A 9,340-nucleotide genomic window follows, 5' to 3' on the forward strand; every position below is an offset into this window, starting at 1 on the left:
AATTCTAGCTTATCACAATTCTCAATTGCACTTGTCACAATTCTAGAACAATTCTAGCTTATCACAATTCTCAATTGCACTTGTCACAATCCTAGAACAATTCTAGTTTATCACAATTCTCAATTGCACTTTTTCACAATTCTAGAACAATTCTAGCTTTATCACAATTCTCTATTGCACTTTTCACAATCCTAGAACAATTCTAGCTTATCACAATTCTCTATTGCACTTTTCACAATTCTAGAACAATTCTAGTTTCACAGGTGCACATAAGCAAAGTCATGTCCAGTAACATTGTCTCAATAACAACGGCAGGTGGGTGTGTTGGTTTTTCACCCACTAATTTAAAAGCATAGTCCTTCAATAGAAAGCATAGGGCAAAGCCTCTTCCCAGGCCACCATATGGCAAGTGGCCACGGGAGAAGCAAGCAGGCCCATTGTCCATTTACAGTCTTTATATTGCGTATCACCCAAAACAGTCCATTTCAGCTGCAACATTGGAACTGTGTCTGGTGTCTCTGGTGTCATGGTCAGGAGGGGCATTGCTGCCATCATGTCTGGAGGGCTGCGGACTTCTGGCTGGTCTCTCTGGACTGTTGTCTGGTCCTTCTCTTGGATCCCCAGGTTACAAAAGTCTCTGGTGGGGATGAACTCTACTGCTGGATCTGCACCTAGGAAGGAATGTACTCGGGGCCCAACTTGGGCCTTTCCAAATGCCATCCAGGCCTTTCCACATCACAGTGGAAACAAAGTTGTTGTCAAAAAGATTAACAAAAGTCAGACAAAAGTTAGTAAGTCTGTCACTTAGCTGCACTTTCTGTGTATGCCCGAAGTGCATTGCTAAGGTAAAAGGCAAAGAATTTAAAAATGTAAAACCAAAATAATTTAAAAGTGTAAAACCAAAATAGATTAAAAATATAAAACCAAAATAACTTTAAAATGTAAAATCAAAATACTTTGAAGATGTAAAATCAAAAGTGTTTAAAAATGTAAAATCAAAATTTAAAAATTGTAAGCAATCACATATCCCAAAATTCCCTTCTCTTGTTTAGAAGAGATCTTGGGGATAGTCTGTGCAGTAATGACTTTACTAGAACACTCGACTATATCCCTGAATTCTTTTGCCTAAAAATCAAAGTTTGAGTTTCTGATACCGAATTGTACTCCAGGAGTGTGAATCAATAAATCTGATATTTTCCTCCTGGGTCAAAGATCACACACTGTCTATTTATTCTAGTGATTAAAACAGCAATTTTCCAACCCATTCTAGGCATAAACACTGTTTTATAAGTACCCGTAGGGGGTTGGGAAATCAAGCTCACCTGTGGAAGTGGAAAATCCACGAGGTAAGAAAAGAGGAGTTCCAACTCTCCAAAGACGATCCTAGCAGTTTTACAAGTATAAAATTCCACTCTCTCTAACTGCAAGATCTTATCCCTGTAAGGTTTCTTAGAAATTAACTGAACTGTATTTTTAAAACTTTTCTGATTATACTCAATACCCCACAATTCCTTTTTGCCTTGGGGCATAAAGCCTACTCCTGTCCTTTGAAATGAAGACACAGGAGTTTTGAATGGATTAATGGGCAGTGCTGATGATATTATCGCCCTTCCTTTTCCTCCTCCCCCTTCTCCCTTGGCCCAAGAAGGTGAGGCAGAGGGAAGAAGAATTGGAAAATTCCCCAAAGGCTGATTTAAAATCAAACCTGAGCTTTGCACATAAAAAGAACTAAACTTCTTCTCAATGGAAGAGTAATCAATACATTCCTTAAAACAACAATGCAGGAGGTAAACCAACAAAACGCTAAGAAGAATTTCTACAACTGAAGTCCTTGTGGTTCCTTTATTTCCTTCCTTAGTTTCAGCCACTGGTTTGAACTCTTCCTGTTCTATCTGTAGTAACCTAGCTTTTTCTTCTTTCTCTATCTCCATCTGTAGTTTAACCTGCAATTCCAGCAACTCTTGCTGTGGCATTTTATACTCTATACTGTCATACATACGCACTAGCTCTAGGTTGCTCCCTCTCCGAGCTATATTTACTGGGTGTGGGGATAGCCTTCTGGGAGCTTGATTACAAGCTTCCTGCTGTTCTTCAGTGGTGATCTTTGTTAAAAGATCTTCCATCTGGCTCTTTAACCTCTTGATATTAGCATTATGTTCAGCTGTGTCCTTGAGTCTGATCCCAGATTTACCTGGGTCCATATTGCTTCTTTGTCTTCCCTCTTAAGTGGCGTTTCTACCGGATCTTTCAGAATCTTAATTCTGAATATTAAATATTTTCAAAACCTGATAATTCCTGATGCGTCCACCACGTTGGGCGCCATTTGTAGCGTGCTCTCCTGGCAGTTACAATTACTAGTCTGTCCTAGACCCACCAGAGCACCTTTGACCACTGTCCTTTGCAGTGTGAGCTCTACCCGGCTCGCCTCCTCTGAGGCCTTCTAAGGTCTCTGGCCACAATCTCTTGAATCTATAGCTTAGTAACCGGTAGCGCACTCAAGAACAACCACGTGTAATCTTAAAAGCCTTTATTATACCTACTCACATAATGCCCTGACTGATGCCCTGACTTGTTGGTTCCCTAGTGAACACCTGGTCAGAAGACCCATGTGTTCACTACCAAAACCCTTACCTCTTTCGGCTACCCATCTTGGCTTGGCCACCCAGGCTGGTGAGCCAGGGTGAACAGCAGGAGATTAAAGAGGGCGGTTGCTGCCTGCAGTGGGCTTATATAGGGCCTGTGAGGTCACACACACAGCCAATCAGCGAGAGAGTCACCCATTACAAAACTATCTCAATATGGCCAGGATCCCGCCCAAGGGCAGTCCTAATATCCACAGAAATTACTTCTGGGCCTCAATCCCGATGCACTGTGTCCGCCCATTTAAAGGGCCCTTACAGATTCCTTCCTCCTCCACAGATCTAAGAGGTAAACTATCCTATGTCCTTCTAATTTGTTTATAATATCATTTTTTATGTCAAGAGCATGAATCCATTCTGACTTTATCTTGGTGTGTATGGATCAATGCCTAGTTTCTGCCATACTAGCTTCCAATTTTTCCAGCAGTTTTTGTCAAATAGTGAATTCTTATCCCAAAAGTTGGGGTCTTTGGATTTGTCAAACACTAGCTTGCTATAGTTATTGACTGTTTTATCCTGTGAACCTAACCTGTTCCACTGATCCAATAAGATATTTATAAAACGCCTGCCAGTGCCTAAAATGGGGATAGAAAGTCTTTCATATAGGTATGTATGTATGTATATGTATCTACCTAGCTATAGAAAGTCCATAGTATCTTAGCTCTGAGGCTGGATCCTGCCAGCAATCAGATCTCTTTGGATCTTCCTGAGAAATTCACTTTTCACATACTATTGAAACTACAGATCTAGCACCCCAAATGTGCCCAGCAGTGAAGATGCAAATACCTAGGTGATATATTCCCTATCTCAAAAGAATTTACATTTGACTCCTCCAATAGCACCTAGATGTACATGTGCATCCTGATCAGTATCTATGCATTCCCAAGAATAACACCACCAGTTACACTGAATATCAGACAGATTCAGACATCCACCCTCTTTTCCAAATCTATAGTTCTACTCTCAGCACCTCCCCATACAAATAACCAGGACCATCAACAACCCACCTTATTCATATAGATCCACCTGAGGTTTGTGGAGAAATATTTTTGTAACTCGAAACTGTAAAAATATGATCTATTTTTCTGTTATTTCATTGAGTATGAAAGGGGTGGGAGAGAGGGAGATTGGGGAAATAGGACAGTTTGTATCAGTAATCTCTCTCTCTCTAGTCAAGGTAAAAAACGGAAAGGACTTTTCATACCTAAAAAGGAGAGAGGTCCAAGGAGAGAGGACTGTGGGTATTCAAAATATGTTAGAAGCAATTTAGGCTTTTCTGAGGGTCTAGATATAGTTGGATTATACCCTCAATAGGATCCAAGTCTTTCTATTTTCCCCAGAAATGAAACAGAGTGAAAAGGCGAAGGGACTATATATATATATATATATGCAAAATAACTGCATTTCAGGTGTGAGTGAATCATTCAGCATCCCCAATACCCTCTTTTCTCCTTTTGGTAAAGCCCCATCCCCACCCAGATGCTAGAGGGAGAAAATTGACTCATAGTGACATATGTTCCAAAAGTCTTACAATAGTTTTAATTAGCTTTGAAATTGCATTAAGACTTTTGGAAGACTTTGCATTTTGTCTATACCTATATATGTTCAGGTTGTCATATGCTCACATGAACCTGAGGCTACTGAGTTCAAATCTAATGGAGAGGAAGAAATTGACCTTTTAGAGGATCCTCTCTTCTCCACTCCTTCAAGGGCAGGAGAAGCGTCTGCTCCGCCCTCTGGCTCTCAGCAGAACGCTTGCACTCCAGAACCTCCTCCTTATCAGAAACAGGACCCCTCAGGGTCCAAAGATATAGGACTCCCCTCTCCACGGGAGTCGAGTTCTGGAAATGCCCAACCTCCACTTCTTGGTCCTCATACAGGAAGTGGGCTGCCTTTCTCCTCAACCCAATCCCTTCCGCCTCCCTCTGAGGCAGGCCAGTCTCAAGGCCTTTGCCCTCCTCGGGCTGAAGCTGTAGATTCCCCTTCTCCTCCAGGGAGCCTGATCCTGCTACAGCTGTGGATCAGGAGCCTCCTTCTAAACTCTTCCCCTTGAGGAAAGTCCCCGACCCTCAGGGGGAGTACTCAGAGTACAAGTGCCCTTTTCCATGTCAGATCTCTCCCAAATCAAGGAAAAACTGGGCAGATATTCTGAGGATCCTACTAAATATATTGATGGATTCAAAGCCATCACCTTCCAATATGATCTTTCCTGGGGAGATATTAATATTATAATCTCCTCCTCCTGTACCATAGAGGAGAAAAGGCGAATCTGGGATTTAGCTCAGAAATTTGGGGACGAGATGGCTTCCTCCTACCCTGCTGGGTACCAGGCAGGGGCTGTTGCTGTACCTCCATCAGACCCCTCATGGAACTATCAGGAGGGGAGCAGGGATAGAGGAGAGACCACCTACTAGCCTGCCTCATTGAGGGCATGAGGAAAGGAATCAAAAAGCAAGTCAATTATGACAAGCTCAGGGGGATTACTCAAACAGCTGAGGAGAATCCTGCCCTCTTCCAAGGTCGATTGGAAGAGGCCCTGAGAAAATACACTAATCTGGACCCCACTTCTCAGGAGGGTGTCACGGTTCTTAGCATGCATTTTATTAACCAGTCTGCCCCAGATATCAGAAGGAAGCTACAAAAATTGGCCCTAGGGCCTCAGACCCCCATGACTCAATTATCAGAAGTTGCTTTTGGGGTGTTTAATAATAGGGACCAAGCAGCAGCAATGGAGAAGGATCGCAGGGCCAGAGCCAGAAATAAAAAACAGGCTCAGCTTTTAGCGGCTGCCATTTCTAGAGATCAGACCCGTTTGTGCTTTATATGCAAGAGGCAGGGTCACTGGGCGAGAACATGCCCCCAGAAAAAGCCTCCAGGTCCTTGTCCTACATGCCACAAGGAAGGACACTGGAAAAGGGACTGCCCAGAGAGGGGCAGAGCCACTGCCTCAAGCCTCGCCCTCCAGTCCTCTCAGGACTCAGTATGACGGGGCCCAGGGTTCGGCGAGGCCCCACCTTTCTCCATCAGCACAGCTGAACCCAGGGTGACTCTAGACGTGGCAGCTAAGCACATGAATTTTCTATTTGATACTGGGGCCTGTTTTTCAGTTCTATTATCCCATTCTGGTCCAATGTGCCCCTCCCCCCATAAAGTAATGGGAATTGAAGGGAACCTCCAGAGCTGCTTGGAAACTTTCCCTCTACCTTGTAGATATGGAGATTTGCTGTTTCCACACTCCTTTTTAATTATTCCTTCCTGTCCCACTCCTCTATTGGGTCGGGATTTAATGGAGAAGCTGGGAACCCAATTCTCTCTGCTCAAATCTCCAAGTGATATATTTGTGCTCCTTCTGAGACCGTCCCATGTTCCTTATGAAATCTGGGAGGACACAGACTCTTCCGTCTGGGATCAGGGCATTCCTGGAAGGGCGACGCATGCTACACCAGCCCTCGTTAAGCTACGGGATCCTACTGTGTTCCCACATAGACGGCAGTATCCAATTAAGCAGGAGGACAGGATCGGGTTACAGCCTTTGATTGAGAAGTTCCTTAAGTTTAAACTTCTGATTTCTTGCCAGTCTCCCTGTAATACTCCTATCCTTCCTGTTAAGAAAGCAAATGGGGATTATCGTATGGTACAAGATTTATAGGCAATTAATGAAGCAGTTATCCCAATCCATCCCATAGTACCTAATCCCTACACTATACTTACCCAGATCCCAGGAAATACTCAATGGTTTACTACCCTGGACCGAAAGGATGCTTTCTTTTGTATTCCTCTGCACGAGGACTGCCAATTTCTCTCTGCCTTTGAATGAGCAAAGCCAGGTGGACTTCCTGGCCAGTTAACCTGGTTGGTCTTTCCTCAAGGTTTTAGAGATAGTCCACATCTATTCGGGCAAGCCCTAGCTAAAGATTCGAGAGATCTTGAGCTGCCCGGCAGTAGCCTTATTCTATATGTGGATGATATCTTGCTCTGTATGTAGCCCTACTAGGGAGGAGTCTCTGGCAGCGACTGTAAAAATCTTGAATTTCTTAGCCTCAAGAGGTTACAGGGTCTCTCTATCCAAGGCCCACATTGCCGCCAATCTGTCAAATATCTGGGTCACAACCTCACCCCCACCTCTCGCTCTCTAACTGAGGAGAGAAAGCAGGCTATCTTAAGTATCCCACCTCCTGTTTCTAAGAAACAGCTGAGAACTTCTTAGGTATGGCGGGCTTCTGCAGGATCTGGATTCCAAACTTTGGGATTATTGCTAAGCCCCTCTATGATTCTAGTCAAGGTCCCGATAACCTTCCTCTCGAATGGGGACCTGAGCAGACCAATGCTTTTAAAACCTTTAAAGCTAAGTTAACCTCTGCTCCTGCTCTCGCCCTGCCTGACTTACAGAAACCTTTCACTCTGTATGTAGATGAAAGGCTGGGCAGGCTTTGGGAGTCCTTACTCAGTCTCTGGGACCAGATCCCAGGCCAGTGGCCTATTTTTCAAAGAAGCTGGACTCAGTTTCTCTAGGATGGCCTTCCTGCCTTAGAGCGGTAGTAGAGGCAGCCCTCTTAATAAAGGAAGCCTCCAAACTGACCTTGGGGTCGCCATTATAGGCTTTAACCACCACCCCCTCCACCCCCCCCCCCCTGCTCTCTTACTAGATACCCCTGACTTGACTCTTCAAATTTGCCACACGCTAAATCCTGCTACCCTCCTCCCTGACGTCTCTCAATCTGGAGAGATTGTCCATAATTGCGAGGAAATTATAGACTCTGTATACTCTAGCAGAGCTGACTTAAAGGAAATTCCTTTTGAGAACCCAGATGAGGAATGGTTCACGGATGGGTCTAGCTTCCTCAAGGATGGAGAGAGCAACGCGGGTTATGCAGTGGTATCCCTTTATAGAACCCTGGAAGCTAAGCCACAGAAATCCAAACTTATAGCATTAACCAAGGCTTTAGAACTGGGGAAGGGGATGAGAGTCAATATTTACACTGATTCCAAATATGCTTTTCATGATTTGCATGCTCATGGAGCTATTTGGAAAGAAAGGGGCTTGTTAACAGCAAGGAATTCTCCCATTAAACACTAGGGAGAAATTCTACGCCTATTACAAGCTGTCCACGAACCCAAGGAGGTCTTAGTTATATTTTGCAGAGGGCACCAGAAGGGAGAGTCACTTCAGGCTAAGGGAAATAGGCTGGCAGATGCAGCTGCTAAGACGGCTGCCCTTAAGCCTCTATTGACACCTTTAATTCCCCAGCTAACTGAGTCTTTACTCCTCCCCATAGCACACAGGAGAAAGTTCTGGCAGAACAAAGGGGGTACACTCTTTCTCCCTCTGGTTGGTACCAGACTCTCTCAGACCACCTCTTAGTTTCAGAGGCAAATCAGTGGAAACTGATCTCTGGTCTGCACCAGCCTACACATCTGGGGAGGAATGCCCTTCACTCCTTGGTTGAACACGTTTTCACTGGCCATAAGCTGGGGGAAACGATCAGGAAAGTCTGCCAGGCCTGTCCAATTTGTGCCCAGGTGAATCCTGAGGGAGCCGTTAAACCCCCACCTCTCCTGAAGCCAATTCAGAGGAGAAGCACTTACCCTGGCGAGGATGGCAACTAGATTTCACGCATATGCCCCCCTGCAGAGGTTTCAAGTTGCTTCTAGTGTTAGTGGACACATTTATTAACTGGGTAGAAGCATTTCCTTGCAGGACTGAGAAAGCCCACGAGGTATCCAAATGCCTGTTAAACTAAATTATACCTTGCTTTGGTTTACCTGCCTCGTTACCAAGTGATAATAGGCCTGCCTTTATTTCTCAAGTGACACAAATTGTAGCAAAGGCTCTTAAAATTACTTACCGTCTCCACACAGCCTGGAGACCCCAAGCCTCGGGGAAGGTGGAGAAAATGAACCACACCCTTAAGCGTTGAGACTTAAGCGTTGAGACTTAAGCGTTGGATTAAAAATCTCCCCGTCTTAGAATCAGAATTGCCCCCAGAAAATCTATCAAGCTCAGGCCATTTGAGCTCTTGTATGGAAGACATTCTAACAACTGACATTCTTGTCGACCCAAACGAGCATCTCCCCAAACCCACAGATGCTCCTACTCAGGCCAATTCCCCTGTCAATCCCGGGGATATGGTCTATTTAAAGAGCTGGAAAGCCCAGGGGTCTGACCCCCTAGGCGTGAAGTGGAAAGGCCCATACAAGGTCATCTTAACTGCTCCAAATGCAGTTAAACTGGAAGGGTCCCCCAGCTGGACTCATATTTCTAGGATTAAACATGTTGCTTCTGTTTCAGATAACCCAGTTTATTCCTGTGAACCTATAGAGGACCTGAAGTTTCTCTTTTGCAAGACACCCAGGAAAGACGCTGGAGAAAGAAGCTTCTCAGGCTAATCTCCTTTTTTTCTCGTTATGAGGACTCTATTCTTGATACTTTCTCTCCAGCTTTCTTGGTCCTACTCTGTGGATCCTGGGAAATGGGGTGACAACTTTCTAGTCAGACTCGGGAACTCTTCGGGGAATGGGGGTGTCCAGGACTGCTGGGTGTGCCATCATCACCCCCAGGGTGGGTCCCACATGCGGCCTAATGCATTCTTTGCAAAGGCTCCGTTCCCACAGGCCACCAGCTCCTCAATAGATGCCACCCCTTTTGTGCTAGCCAACCCCCAGGGGAACTACTCTGACCCAACTGTTCCCTGCTTTCTGGC

The sequence above is a fragment of the Sminthopsis crassicaudata genome, chromosome 2 (genome assembly GCF_048593235.1).
Source record: "Sminthopsis crassicaudata isolate SCR6 chromosome 2, ASM4859323v1, whole genome shotgun sequence".
Taxonomy (NCBI): Eukaryota; Metazoa; Chordata; class Mammalia; order Dasyuromorphia; family Dasyuridae; genus Sminthopsis; species Sminthopsis crassicaudata.